Here is a 12937-nt window from a genome sequence, read left to right as displayed (position 1 = left end):
AATGCAGCCTGTTCACTGTCTTCTTGCCCACAAGGCTAAAACCAGGAATTTACCACCTGGAGTACAGCAACCTTCAGGGCAAACGCTTATGCTTTGCTTTTGCCTTATCTGCAGCAAGCTGCAGAAGTCAAGCTTTAACCTCATGCCTCTTCAAGACGATGTGCGTTCTCACCTCGGAAAGAAACAGAGCGACGATGCTTTCTGCGGACATGGTCTTTGAAGAACTGTAGCTTTGCTAGCTTGTGAGCACTAAATTAGTGCAAGCCAGCATTTCAGCAGCATCAAAGTCAGCTGCTCTGTACAGGGCTGAGCTCTGCTAGGCAAGCAGCATCTCATCTCTCCTTGCTGCACTCTTACCTGGGCCTTTAGCAGGTGTACCACTACCAGACCAAATCCTGCCATCCCTGGGGCAGGCGGGGAGAGTAGTAGGGTGTCTGGAAAGGCACAGACACTGCTGATGAAGAGATATCAGGCAATGATCCCTAATTTCTGTTGTAGAGGCAACCTGTCCTTTCTGACATGGCTGGCAGCCATGGGCAATAGAAAGCTAAAACTGAGGCCAACCAAGAGAGCTAAGTCTGATGCCTGCAGTGCTTCAATGCCTTAATGCAGCTGTCAATGGGGCAGGGATCGTGGGGAATGGACCTGCAGCTCCTATTGGCATGGGGCTTTCTTCTCTGTTGTACCCCTCCCATGTGGCACCACCAGCGCACGTAGCCTCATCTCACGGTGCAGCGCACTTGCATGGGTTTCACTGCCCCTAGAACAGCACAGGTGGAAATTTCCCTTATCTAGAAAGCTCTTGGTTCCAGCCCCTTGAAGTTGTGGCCAAGTATTTTGCAGCAAGGCTCAGAGCACCCTGGGCAATCACATACAGACTGTGCTCATGTTTAGTGAGGCTGCAAAAGTTTAAGCTTCTGAAGTCTGCCGGCGCTAAAATGCTGCTGGAGTGAGCGCAGCAGCTTCTCAATAACTTAATCCTGTTTCAGCCTGGAAGGCCAGATTTACATTGTCATTTGCATAAATGTCCCCAGGATGCTTTGCAATTGCCTTGTCACTCAGATGCCACTTTGCTGCTCTCTGTTCCAAATGAAAAAAAAAGGAAGGAAAGCAGTGCTTCCTCAGAGAGGCCGAAGGAGCCGATAATGCTGGCCAGAAACAGGCAGGCCATCTACTCGCAAAGGAACAGAAGTGGTGACTCATCTGTGTGCAGGGCCTCCTCCTTCCCCACGGCTAAATGTCTACTCAAAGCATTAAGGGGTAAATATACATTCACACACGCACTGAAGACAGAGAGCCCCAACTTAGCCCGTAGCATTTAGGCTGGGACCCAAACCAGCACAAGGTGAGAAAATGCAGCGAGCACGAAGCGTTGGCTCCCTACCGCTTCTCCCTCGGAGCCGCACAGGCAGCACCGTCTCCAGCTGCACCGGTGCTCGCGCTCGCCGCGGGGCATTTCCAAGGTGGGGGGAGCTTCCCCCTCCCCATCCGCACCCCAAGCCCGCCTCTAAAAAGGAAATAAAATCCTCGGGCAGGGTTTTGGAGAGAGCCGCCTGGGCTTATCAGGGAAATCCGTCATTACCGACTGCCTGAAACACAGATTAGGGCCATCCAGGGAGGCAGACTTCACCTGGGCGACCTCTCGGCCGGCCAGCGAGCGCCAGGCGCGCCGGCCTCACCGCGGGCACGGCCACGGCCCTCCCGCGCCCTCCGGCATGCGACGCCCGGCCGGGGTGACGCTGGGCGACACGCGGTGCCTCCACCTTTCGCCTTGGCGCGAGGAAGGGGAGGGCGAGGGGAGCCGGCGCCAGCGCCTGCCCATGCACGCAGGAGCCGGGACCTGGCGCCGAGCCCGGCACCGGCGCGGAGGGCCCGAGGCAGCCCTGCCGCGGGCGCGCTGCCTCCCAAGGAGAGCTCCCCGCTACCCCAGAGCCCAGCGGGGCTCCGGCAGCCGGCGGTCCGGGCGCCCGGCGAGGCGCCGCGCAGGGGACCGGCGCGGGGCAGAGGTGGGCACGGAGGAGAGAGCTATAAATAAGTGTCAATACAGCAAGGAGGCACCTGGCCAGAGCTGTGAAGGTCACCGCGGCATGTGCCAGCAGATAAGCAACCCCCCTCCCCACTGGCATTTGACGAAATGTCACGGCGAAGGAGCGGGACGCGGTGTCGGGTTGTGCCTTTTGTCAGGCCGCCCCTCGCGGGCGCGGGATATTTATAGCCCGAGGCACAAAGCCGAGGGCAAGCGGCTCCTCCGCAGGAGGCAGCGGAGGGAGAGGAGACCCTGCCTGCAAGCATAAATATTTGAGGCGGCGGAAGGAGGCAGCGGGAAGGCGGCCCCGCGGGGCGCGGGGAGGAGGAGGCCGCGGGGCGGCTCCCGCCGGGCCTGCTGCTCGCAGAGCGCAAACAGGCCGGCCGCGCTGGGCCCCGAGCGGCGACGGCCCTCGGGACGGGGAGGCAAAGCGGGAGCTGCAGAGAGCGGGGCCCCCTTGTCTGGGGGCAGCAGGGCAGAGACGTCCCGGCTCCCGGGGTCCGCCCAAAGGGACGTGCCAGCGCCCGCCGGCCCGCTGCAATCAGGGCATTTAGTCCTCTGCGCTCTTGCTTTTTTTTTTTTTTTTTAATTTGTACTAATTTGTTTTAACGACTCGGCCCAGCCAGCAAGAGGGGGGAAAAAAACCCCACATCGCTATCCTTTAAAGCCTGGAAAAAATAAATAACAGGCTCATCGTTTCTTCCTCAGAAAGAACCACTATTTGCCTGCGCTGCGGCAGCACGGGGGGCCCCAGGCCCGGTCCGGGGGGCCCCGGCGAGACGCAGCGGGCAGAGCTGCCGCCCCCCCGAGAGAGCCTGGAAGGGCAGCGAAAGGCAAGAGAGAGGCGGCGGGGGCGGCGGGCGGCTCGGGAGCGACGCCGCAGGCACCCGCCGCCGCGCGCCAGCCCTCGGGAGCCGGCCTGCGGGAGGGGTGCAGGGGCCGCTGGCGCCCGAGCGGGGAACCGCTCGAGCCCGGGCTCGGAGACACGGCCCGTCGCCCCAGACATAAAAGCGTTCTCATCCACTGGCTTTTGTCTTACATGAGAAGGGTATAATTAAGATTAACCACGAGATGCGAGCAAAAGGAAATATTAAACATTAACAGCAAACAATAAACATGAACTTGCCAGGATATCTTTGATACGGAGAAAAGATGGAAGAAACTGCAGTAAACCATCCCTGAGTCATAGCATGGACCCAGAAAAAAGGAGCCTGAGATACTGGTAATAAGGCCCCAAATAAACAAAGGTGCACGGGAACATTTTAAACAAAGGTGTGTCGAGTTTAGGAAGAAGGGTGGCAGCGAAGTACTCGTATCACAGGTTAGAGAGCTGCATTTTTGTGCTATCCTCAGCAGCCGTTTATTTCACACTGCAAATTACAGAGTCCACCGTACTTCTGCGTGAACTCTGGAACCGTCCAGTTCACGGCTGCGAGATCCATCGCCGCTCGCTGCAGACCAAACGGACCGAGACGCTTGCTTAACTCCAGTTGCATTTGCCCGGCAGCTTTCACGGTGCTGGAGACCCCGAAGCGCTTCGCCACCTTCCCCTGCAGCCGCGCGGAGGACGGGCTGCCCTTTTGCAGGGGATTTTTCCCAGGAAATGAGGAACGAGGGTTATTTCCCCCGCTGCAGGGACAGGGGAAGCAGGGCAGATGTAACCGAGAACATGACACTCCCAAAGACGAACTCTCATCTCTCAGCACCAGCTAATGGAAACAGGACCTGTTGCCCGCTGCCGCGCTGCCAAGCGCACCGGCTGGCTTCGCCGCGCCGTCCGGGGATACGCAGCCTGGTGCTGACAGCCCTCTGGGCAGAGCCAGCGCGCTGGACGCAGGCGATACGCCGACAGCGGCGCCCTGCCGAGGTTGCGCGCTGCCAGCCAGGTCTGGCCCTCCTCGCTAGAAAAGCATGACAGCTTCATCCCAGCGAAACCACACCGCACCAGCCTCTCCCCACGGCCTATCAAGCTATCAGCCCCGCAGCCGAGAGCAGCAGCCCCCAGCGCGCCCGCCCCGGGGGCCGTTGGCAGATGAACCTGCCTCCTTCGCTCGACACGTTGCCCCCTTCCCCGGCTGCAATGCCAGCAGAGCTGGCACAGCTCGAGTGCCCAGGAGCCGCCGCACCGAGGGCATCGGCCAGGCACGGCACGGCCAGGTGGGGATCAGGCTGCTCAACACGCTGCGGGACCCTGCTGGCATTTCCTGATAAACTCCTTGCTATCTGCCACGCAGCAGAAAGCAGGATCAACGGCGATCGGCATGTGCTATGGCAGGTACAAAAACAAAGGGGGAACTGAAATCTCAAATGGGGGCAGTGGCAGCAGCACGAAGGTTTGAGCCCACCTGGAAAAGCCTGTGCAAGGGCTAGACACAGGAGGAGGAATCAGCTGGGATCTCATCAGCTTGGTGGTCTTTCTAGCCCAGGCCATGCAGTCCACGAGCTTTAGAAACAGGGAGACAGCCAGGAGGCAGCTCTTACGCTCCAGTTGAAAGCTCACCTCCTCCGAGCAGCATTTCTCCAGTAAGAAAGCAGAGATTGCCTGGGGCCGCACCAGCTGGGGAGGAAGGACTGGAGCAAGAGGTCACACAGCAGAGCAGCTTCAAGAGGTGTTTTGGCCCAGCAGCTCTGCACAGATGATGCCTATAGGGCCAGGAAGGAGTGGGGACCTTCCCTGGAGGGGATTGTTCAGCTGGAGATGGCAAAGCCCCATTAAACCTCCTAGGAATCTGCTCTGCGTGGCTGGACCTGCAAAGTGCAGGTGTATTTGATGGGGTCAGGGAGGCTTGAAGCCTCCACGATGCCACTGGACAGCCCCAACCCAGTCACTGGGGAGAAGAGCTACCTCCCTGGGGGTGCAGGGCTCAGCCCCTGCATGCCTGACTGCCTGGAAACCACAACCACCACATATAGCACATGATGGACCCTCCCCTTGGATCAAGAACCTTCCCTGAACCTCCCACCTGGGGTGACACACGGGTCAGCAGAAACACACCAGCATCTTCCCCAGAGCTTTTGTCCCCCCCGGCTCCTGTGCCAGCCTACGGGAAGTCCACATCTAGGCTGAGCTCCTGCTCTATGGAGACATCTCCTTCCCGGGAAGAGGAGGTGAAGGACTACTTCCACTTGGAGACCCACACCTGGAGGGTGGGAGGAAACACTCTTTGCCCACGTGAGGCAGGCTGAGGAAGCCAAGTGCCAGGGGTCGCAGCCAGGCTGGAAGCGGGGAGGGGCAAAGCCCCCGGCGTCTCCCTGCGCCGCCACACTCTGAGCTGCACTGGAGAGGGGGGGCAGGTGCCTGACTCATTAAGGAGCTGACTATTAGCCATCTCTGCTTGTCACAAAAATTCCCCACAATAGCAGCTCCCTTCTTCTGAAAGGCAAAAATGACCAGGCAATTATTTTCAGACCTTCCTCATCTGATGTTCTTGGAGCCAAGAGCCACATGACGGCTGTGGGCAGAGAGACGCCGCGGAGACGGTCTCTCTGGGGACAAGGTGGGTGCGAGGGGCTGGAGGAGGAGCAGCCCTGTGCCCTGGCCAGAAGCCCTTTCGTAGGTTTCGTCGCCAACCTGCAGGCTCCCTTCAGCGGTGGGGCACCCAGCCTCAGGGCATGGAGATGACCCACATCCCTCCTCCCCTGCCCACCGCACTGCTGTCTGCTGAGAGGGCAGGGGACAGCACAACCCTCCCAGGCCTTTTCTGTCCTGAGGATATTGCAGACATCCTCCCCTTGCCCAGTGCTCCCCAGCTAACACCAGTCTAGCTCCATGGGCACCATTAGCCCTCACACTGACGGTTCTTCATCAAACCCACAGGCTCATCTGCCCCCCCACCACTGGTCTGACTGGGGAAGAGCAAAACCCTGCCAGGAGGCAGTGAGCCAACTGGCTCCCCAGCTCCCAGCACTGTGAATACCAGGGAGGTTGAACCAGTAATAGCACTAGGAGGAAACCAGAGACGTTTCCCATAGGGAATGTGGTAGAAATCACCATTTAACTGCCACACTGGGTTCTCGCTCTAACTCCAGAGCTGCCCGCGCTGCCAACGCAAGCGCACCCTAACCCATGCTCCTCCACGAGGCGTTGCATGCCGCTAGGATGCTCAGTGTCGTCCCGCTTGGAAAACTCCCCTTGCCTTTGCCAGAAGCCATGGCGTCGGCCTGTGGTCCCTGGGAGTCCACGAACCACTTCTCAGGGGCCTGCAAAGGCAACATGGGAAAGCCAAGAAGCTTCCAGGGTCCCCTGGAAAATGGTAGAGGAAAATGGTGTCTGCCAATAGCCTGGAAAGGGCTGACCTCCAGGCCCCGGAGAGCGCTCTGGAGGGGCAGCTGGGTGAGGCTCTCTGCAGAGCCTGTGCCTGCCAGGGTTTGCACCGGAGTGGCGGTGACTTCTCCCCCTCCCTGGGACTGCATTGCCAGCCAGGGCTGGGAGAGCTGTCCCCGACGGGCCAAGAGCTCTCCGTCTGATGGTGAGGTGGCGGGAGCTGTGGTCTCGGCACTCCTTGCTGCGTTTCCATCTTTAGGCTGAGAAACAACAGGAGAGGGGAGGACAGTGCAGCATGAGCTATAATTACTGAAATACCCTTCTCCCCTGGCTTGGGACACAAAATGCAGGACTTGGCGGGCGGCAGCGTCGCACTCGTGGGAGGTAACAGCTCGGCACACCACCCCAACTCTCGCTGCCGCAGCCGGAGGGAAGGCTGTAATTTTCAGCAAGTTCTGGCGGATTTTCCCAACGAGGCGCTCTGTGTCAGCAGAACCGCGGCCGTGAAATGGGAGCTGAGGTTAAAGCCAGGCCGAATCTTGGCCCTTCACATATACATCTGAAGGGGGGGAAGGGGGAGATAATCTGCTGACTGCTGTACAGCAAAGCCCTGCGCTATCACTTTGTTAGGTCTAGGGCCACCGTCTCCAGGATGCTTTTAACTTCTCTGAGCAATCGGCGCCTTCTCAGATCTGGCGGTTTGTCCTGCGCGGAGCAGGGCCTATCTGGACAGCTTGCCTCCGTCCTGGGAGCGCCCGCGGTCCGCTCGGCCAGGGAGGTGGCACACAGGGGAGGGAGGGAAGCCTCTCGCCTGCCTGCAGGTTTCGTAGAGACGCGCAGGAGCGCGTGGGAGGACCGCTGCCGCCCCTGCCCGTGGAGGAAACCACAGCGCCCGCACCCCCCCGCCGCCGCTGCCTGCGCCGTGAGGCAGCCCAGCACCGTCTTAGCGCTAATCAGCACAAGGCGGGAGAGGGGGCAGGTTCAAGCCCAGGTTAAGACGGCGCAAGGAAGATCTGCCCCGCATTAGCGTGACCTCCGAGCGGCTCACAGCCCCGGCGCACCTCCTTGCGCAAGCACCCTCAGGTGCTGCCCGTCGCCCCGAGCCGAGGACGGGCACGCCCGGCCCCACGGCCGGCTGGAGGCGAGCTCGGGGAGCGCGCGGTCCCCAGCACCGCCGGCACGCGCGCCTGGTCCCGCTGGAGAGCCCTTGGCCGCCCTTGGCCGCACTGCACCGCCCCGGGGTGCAGCGGCGGGCACAGGCGGCTGGCATGCCAGGCTCCCCCCTCCGCCGCCAGCTCCCCCCGGCACGGCACAGCACGGCACAGCACACAGCGAGCCGTAAAAAGCAGGTATTGTTCCCAGGCGAACACGCTGTGCTCACCCCCGCTGCCAGGTGTGGGGGCTTGCAAGAGCCTGCGCTTTGTCGAGCTCCCACGCCAAGAGCAGAAAGTTTTCAGGTTGAGCGGCGAGGCGTCTGAGGAGGAAAAGCACCAGGTGCTGAGCAGAAAAGGGCCAAAGCATTCGGATCTCTCCGCACCATCCTGCCAGGCCTGCTCCTCCGTGCCCGGGCCCAGGTCACCGCGGCGGTCGGAGCCAGAGCCCTGCCAGCCCCCTGCGCAAGGCTGGCAGTCGTCAGCCGCCGCTCGCTGCAGCCCGCCGCCCCGGGAACGTGAGCGCGGTCCGCGCGGCCCCCAGCCGTGCCCGCCTGGCAGCCCCGGGCAGGCGGCAGCTGTGCCCCGATGTCCCCCTCACCAGGGTGCCCCGTCGCCCGTGTGAGCGGGCAGCGGGGTTCCCGCCGCCGTGCCCCGAGAGCGCCCACGCTCTGCACTGGAAAATCCCTCATTTTCCCGCCCAATGCTGGGCTCGTTAGCTCAGCGCTGCAGTCTCCCTCATTAAATTACTGTCCGTTTTCTGCAAAGCGCCGGGAGGTGTCCTGACCTGAGGAGATACGTCACCGCCCCAGACGGTGCCAGCATCGCTCTGCTCCGGCACGGTTCCTCCCACCGGCCCGGGAAGCCCGGCGGAGGGGCCGGCGGGGGGGCCGCGGGGCCGCCGGCCCTGGACCCCAGCGGGAGGGCACAGCGTGCGCCCGGCTGCTCGGCCGGCTCTGCCGCGCGGGGTCTGTGCCCCTGCCCAGGCCCCAGCTCTGCCGCCAGCCCCCAGCCTCTCCCCTTCCTACAGCAGTGGCTCAGGCCGGGTAGAAAGAGAGGTAGGGAAAGGCGATGGCAAATGGCTGGGTGTTTTCCAGGCTGGGAACATCGAAGCTAAGAAATCCATGGTACTAACCAGCAACGGTATTGATCAACGGTGCTGTTGCAGGCATCAGGTGGGGAAACTGAGGCATGGGAGGGTGAAAGAAGAGCAGGCTGTAACAGGACGCAGGCCTCACGACCCCAGGCTGTGTGCACAGCCCCGCGGGGTGGATCGCGGGCCGGCTCCTCGGGGCCGGGCGGGCAAACACTGCAACCATCAGAGCTGCACTTTCCCCAGCATAACCTGTTTTGCGCGGGGATTTCCCAGCGTTACACCACCGAGCCCAACGTGTCCGCGCTGGCAGCGCTCTGCGGGCGCCGCTATCCCCGGAACAGGCTGGTACCCCGCCGGGCCAGGGCTCTGCCCGCTCTGCCCCTTCTCCTCGGCTCCGCGGGGAGCGTCTGCTGGGCCGCGCAGCGGGCAGCGGGCTCCCAAAGGGGCAGCACGAGCGCGGCCGCCCCCGGGGCCGAGCGGTTCTGCACAGGCCGCCCCGTCGGGACGGGGCCGAGGACCCAGGCGCTCCCTCTCCTCCTCCTCACCCCTTTAAAAGTGACTCAGCCCAGAAAGAAAGTGCTCTGAGATCTCCAGACAGAAAAATCCCTCTAAGGGCAAAATGCTCAGCTGAGGAGTGCATGCAAACCAGGGTGATCGCACGCACGCAAAGCTTCACGCCGTTCAAAATTATCCCCTGCGAGGAACCACATCTTTCTCCTCCCGACAGGCCGCGGCTGCTCCCCGCCTTGCCCCCGGCGCCCACCAGCCCGGCCGGCGACCTCCAGGAGCCTCCACGGGGGCGTCCCCTGGGCTGCGGCCAGACCTCTCCGAGCCCCTCGTACCCACTGGCGTCCTGCCGGCGCCCCCGCGGCGGGGCCCGCTCCCCAGCCACGCTCCCGCCCAGAGCAGTCCTTCCTGACGCCATGCCCAGTCAAAGCGGGGATGGACCTAGAGCCGCGCACGCTGGGGCAGGCTGGCCTAGAAATCCCGACGCGCAGCCTCGCGCCCCGGGAACCGGCCTCACTCCGGGCGCAGGCTCAGCCGCCTCGGGGCCGGATGCGCCGGAGCCCGGGGTCAGCTCCCCGCCGGAGCCGAGCGCGGGAGGCGGCATTTCCTGGACGGGCCCGAACGCCGGCGCCGGCACGCGAAGGGGTTAAGGCGATTGCTCAACACGCCACCTTCATAAACGCTGGATGGCTCCAGCGCCTGGCAGCGGCTCCCGAGTCATGTGAGCGGCTCCAGTTACTCGGGACCCAGCCACGCTGCGCCTTTGCCTCGCTTTTATCTGATCCATCTCCCCGCTCAAAGGAGGCCATCAGTCTCTCTCGGCTGCCTCCGCTCTCCCCGTCGGGGCTGCCGGGCGGGAATGCAGCCAGGTGTCCTTGGGCACAGGCGGCTTCGCCTCCAATGTCACCTTGGCGAGAAGCGCTGCGGCTCGGCGGGCCGGCAGGCAGCGCCGGCACGGCGGCAGCGCCACGCGCGGTCCCGGCAAGACACCGCCGGGAGCCTCGCACAGCCCCGGCCCTGGCCGGGAGCAGCGCCCCGGGCGGCCGGCCAGCCGGCCCGGCGCTGCTCGGCAGGAGGGCAGCTGAACCCAGGGGAGAGCCTGCCGCCTGCAGACCCTGCTGCAGCCGCACCGGAGCGTGTCTGAGCTACCCCTGCACCCCCGCTGCAACGCCGGCAGGGCGGGCGCACCTCCGCAGCAGATGCCTCGGCCTCCTGATCCAACGCTCAGGCTGTAACCTACCGAAATTTAGTTTCTAGCCGTAGGCGACCGGGTGGAGCCACGCATCCCCAGATGGGGCTGAGCCGGGTCTGGTTATGCAAATGATGATGGGAGCTGTTTCAACCAGTTGGACAGCTGCCAGGCGGTCAGGTGCCTTCTTCTCCCTTCTAAAACCACTGCTGGCTCCTGGCTGCCTGGTCAGGGCTGCTCGGCGCCCTTGGCTGCCTCTGTCCTCCGTGCTGAACGCGCCACGGCTCCTCACGCCACCCACCAGGACATGGCCTCCCGCGAACAAAGATCTCTCCTCCCCCGGGTGCCTCGGGAGCTTGGGGCAGAAGCGAGGGCTCGGCATCCCCCAATGTGGCATGCTGCTATCCCCCCACTGTGTTGCATGGCAGCACCAAGATGCAGCTGTGAACCCAGCGGGTTTCACAGACCTTGAGGTGTCCTCGAGCATCCCCGTACTGCCAACGCACAGCGCGCTTGGAGGAGCCCACGAGTGGCTCGCACAGACTCATACCTCGTCGCGCTCGGCCGGGAGCAGAGCCAGGGGCTGCGCAAACTGTGCAAACCCTGGTGTGCGGGACAGGTGGGAAAGGGGCTGTTTGCCCTGTCGCCGATGAGCTTTACCCATCACTGCAGCCATGTGGGGATTTCCCACCCTGTCTGCATCCTTGGTGGGTTGCAGAAACCCAAGGAAACTGCTTCTTGCAACCTGCTGGAATCAAAATTTGAGCGGTGCAGAGCACGGAGGGTATTGACTGAGCAGAAGCAAGCATAACAAAATGCTGAGGTGCTGTGAGCCACAAGAGAAGCATCTGGCAGAGACGGACAGCATGTCTATCACAGGCCAGACAGGCCACTGGCTTCTTCAGCCACACTTAGGACGGAAGGCAAGGCCTCAGCATCTGGTTTCAGACTTAGTAGAAATTGTCCCCAAGTTTCTAGGAAGTGAGAGGATCTGGCACAGGAAAGCATCTGCTCCAAATAGCCTCCGACGCATTGCAGAACGGGGAAAAAACCCAGGACGTGAGCACCATGCATCATCATGTAAATCTCATTCTACCCATGCCAGTACCAATCTCACTTTGCCCGGGACGGTAGGAAACCTGCAGCACAGGCCACGCGCGGCTTCGCTCCGAGCAGCCAGCTTCCTCCTTTGCACAACACTTCTGCCTCTCCTTAAGTTTCAGCATGGATTGCAGGGAAGTTCACATGCCTCTGTTTGAGTCAGTGGGGGCCTTGGCAGCCCTGGCTCCAACAGGGAAATTTTGCCTAAACATCCCCCAGCTGCTCACACCAGCTCCAGCTCCACCGTTGCTAACGCTGCCGCGGCCAGTGCAGATGGGCTGCTGCTGGCAGCTTAAGCGCCATATGGATTAGCGTAGCTCTGAGCGGCGTTCGATGACAGAGTGCTGAAATGCCAAATGAAGCCAGCGGCTCATCTGCAGCAGGGGCTCCCCGCGCTCCTCCCGCAGATGGTGGGCAACCCAGGGGACCCCAGTGGGAATCTGGAGGGGGAGGATTGCTTCGCGCTGCAGACGCAGCCTCTGTGCTGCTCTTTGGAAAGGACACAGGAATCAGGAGGCAAAGCTCATGGCAGAGTGTGGGGAGAGCGATCCTGGGCTGGTTGCATCACTGGCTTTGCCAGGAAAGGAGCTGACACCGGGCTGGGATGGCACAGAAGATGGCTCCATCCCTGGAACATGTCTCTTTAGTACAAACTTCTGTGCAAGTAAATGAGGCTTTTGGCAGACCAGATGGGCTCTGAGCCAACTCTCTGCCAGGCTCCCTGGGGAAGGCTCTGCTCTACGTCTCCTTTGCTAGGTGCCAAGCTCTTGATGAGGGTGCTGGGTTTTCTGTGGGGCTCTTGTTGGGGGGTTTTTCCGGATAGTGCTGCATGTCCTTGACAAGCTTTTCTGCAAAGGCGGCATCAAGCTGGAGGAGCAGGGAAACCTGCCTGCGCCGAATAGTAAAATTCGTTGGCAACACTGTGACGCTTCTCCAGATGCTGCATCTAAATATAGACTCCTCATTTATTACCGTGCCGGCTGCTGGATTTGGTGCGAAAGGAGCCCTGGTGCCTGCATTAATGCTTCCCCTTGCCCATAGCCTCTGCCAGACCTCAGCCAGCATTAGCAACTCGACCAGCGCGCAGGCACGGCACGGCCGCGCCGCTCGGCTCCTCTCCGGCAGGCCTGCTGGGCGCAGGCGCCTCCGGCAGGACCACAAAGACAGCGGGCAGGGAGCGGATAGGAGAAAGTGGGGAAGTTTGGCAGCTGTAATACTACCCTTTGGCATGTACTTTCACTAGCATCCCGCTGTACAGACAGAAAGCTGAGGACTCTGTAAGCTTCTGACAATTTGCTGGAAACAGGAGCTGGTATATCCATTTGCATGTGGAAAGCAGTCTAGTCCTGGTCTAACTGCAGCACAGTCCACTGGATGGGAAAAGACTTTAGAGGATAGCTGGGCTCCTCAGTGAGGATTCATGCAGGAGCCCTTTGGTATCTCCACAAACCCATTTTTGGAAGGTTTTAGACCAACTGGCCCTTCAGCCACAAATCAACATGCTTGTGAGAGACTTCAAACAGAACTCCTTCTTTCTTTGAGGATGTCTCAATAACCAGAAAGCAATCGTGTCCCAGGCCATGCTAACAATGGGATGGAAAAG

The 12937-nt window shown here is 61.5% G+C and overlaps 1 protein-coding gene across 1 annotated transcript in view; it reads right to left on the bottom strand.

Annotated features, from left to right (window-relative positions):
* Positions 1 to 12937, bottom strand: part of PPARGC1B (PPARG coactivator 1 beta) — a 66143-nt gene that overhangs the window by 28281 nt on the left and 24925 nt on the right. The window lies entirely within an intron of this gene.

Source organism: Struthio camelus, chromosome 13 (genome assembly GCF_040807025.1).
Source record: "Struthio camelus isolate bStrCam1 chromosome 13, bStrCam1.hap1, whole genome shotgun sequence".
In the NCBI taxonomy this organism is placed as follows: Eukaryota; Metazoa; Chordata; class Aves; order Struthioniformes; family Struthionidae; genus Struthio; species Struthio camelus.
This window is presented reverse-complemented; position numbering and strand designations above follow the sequence as displayed.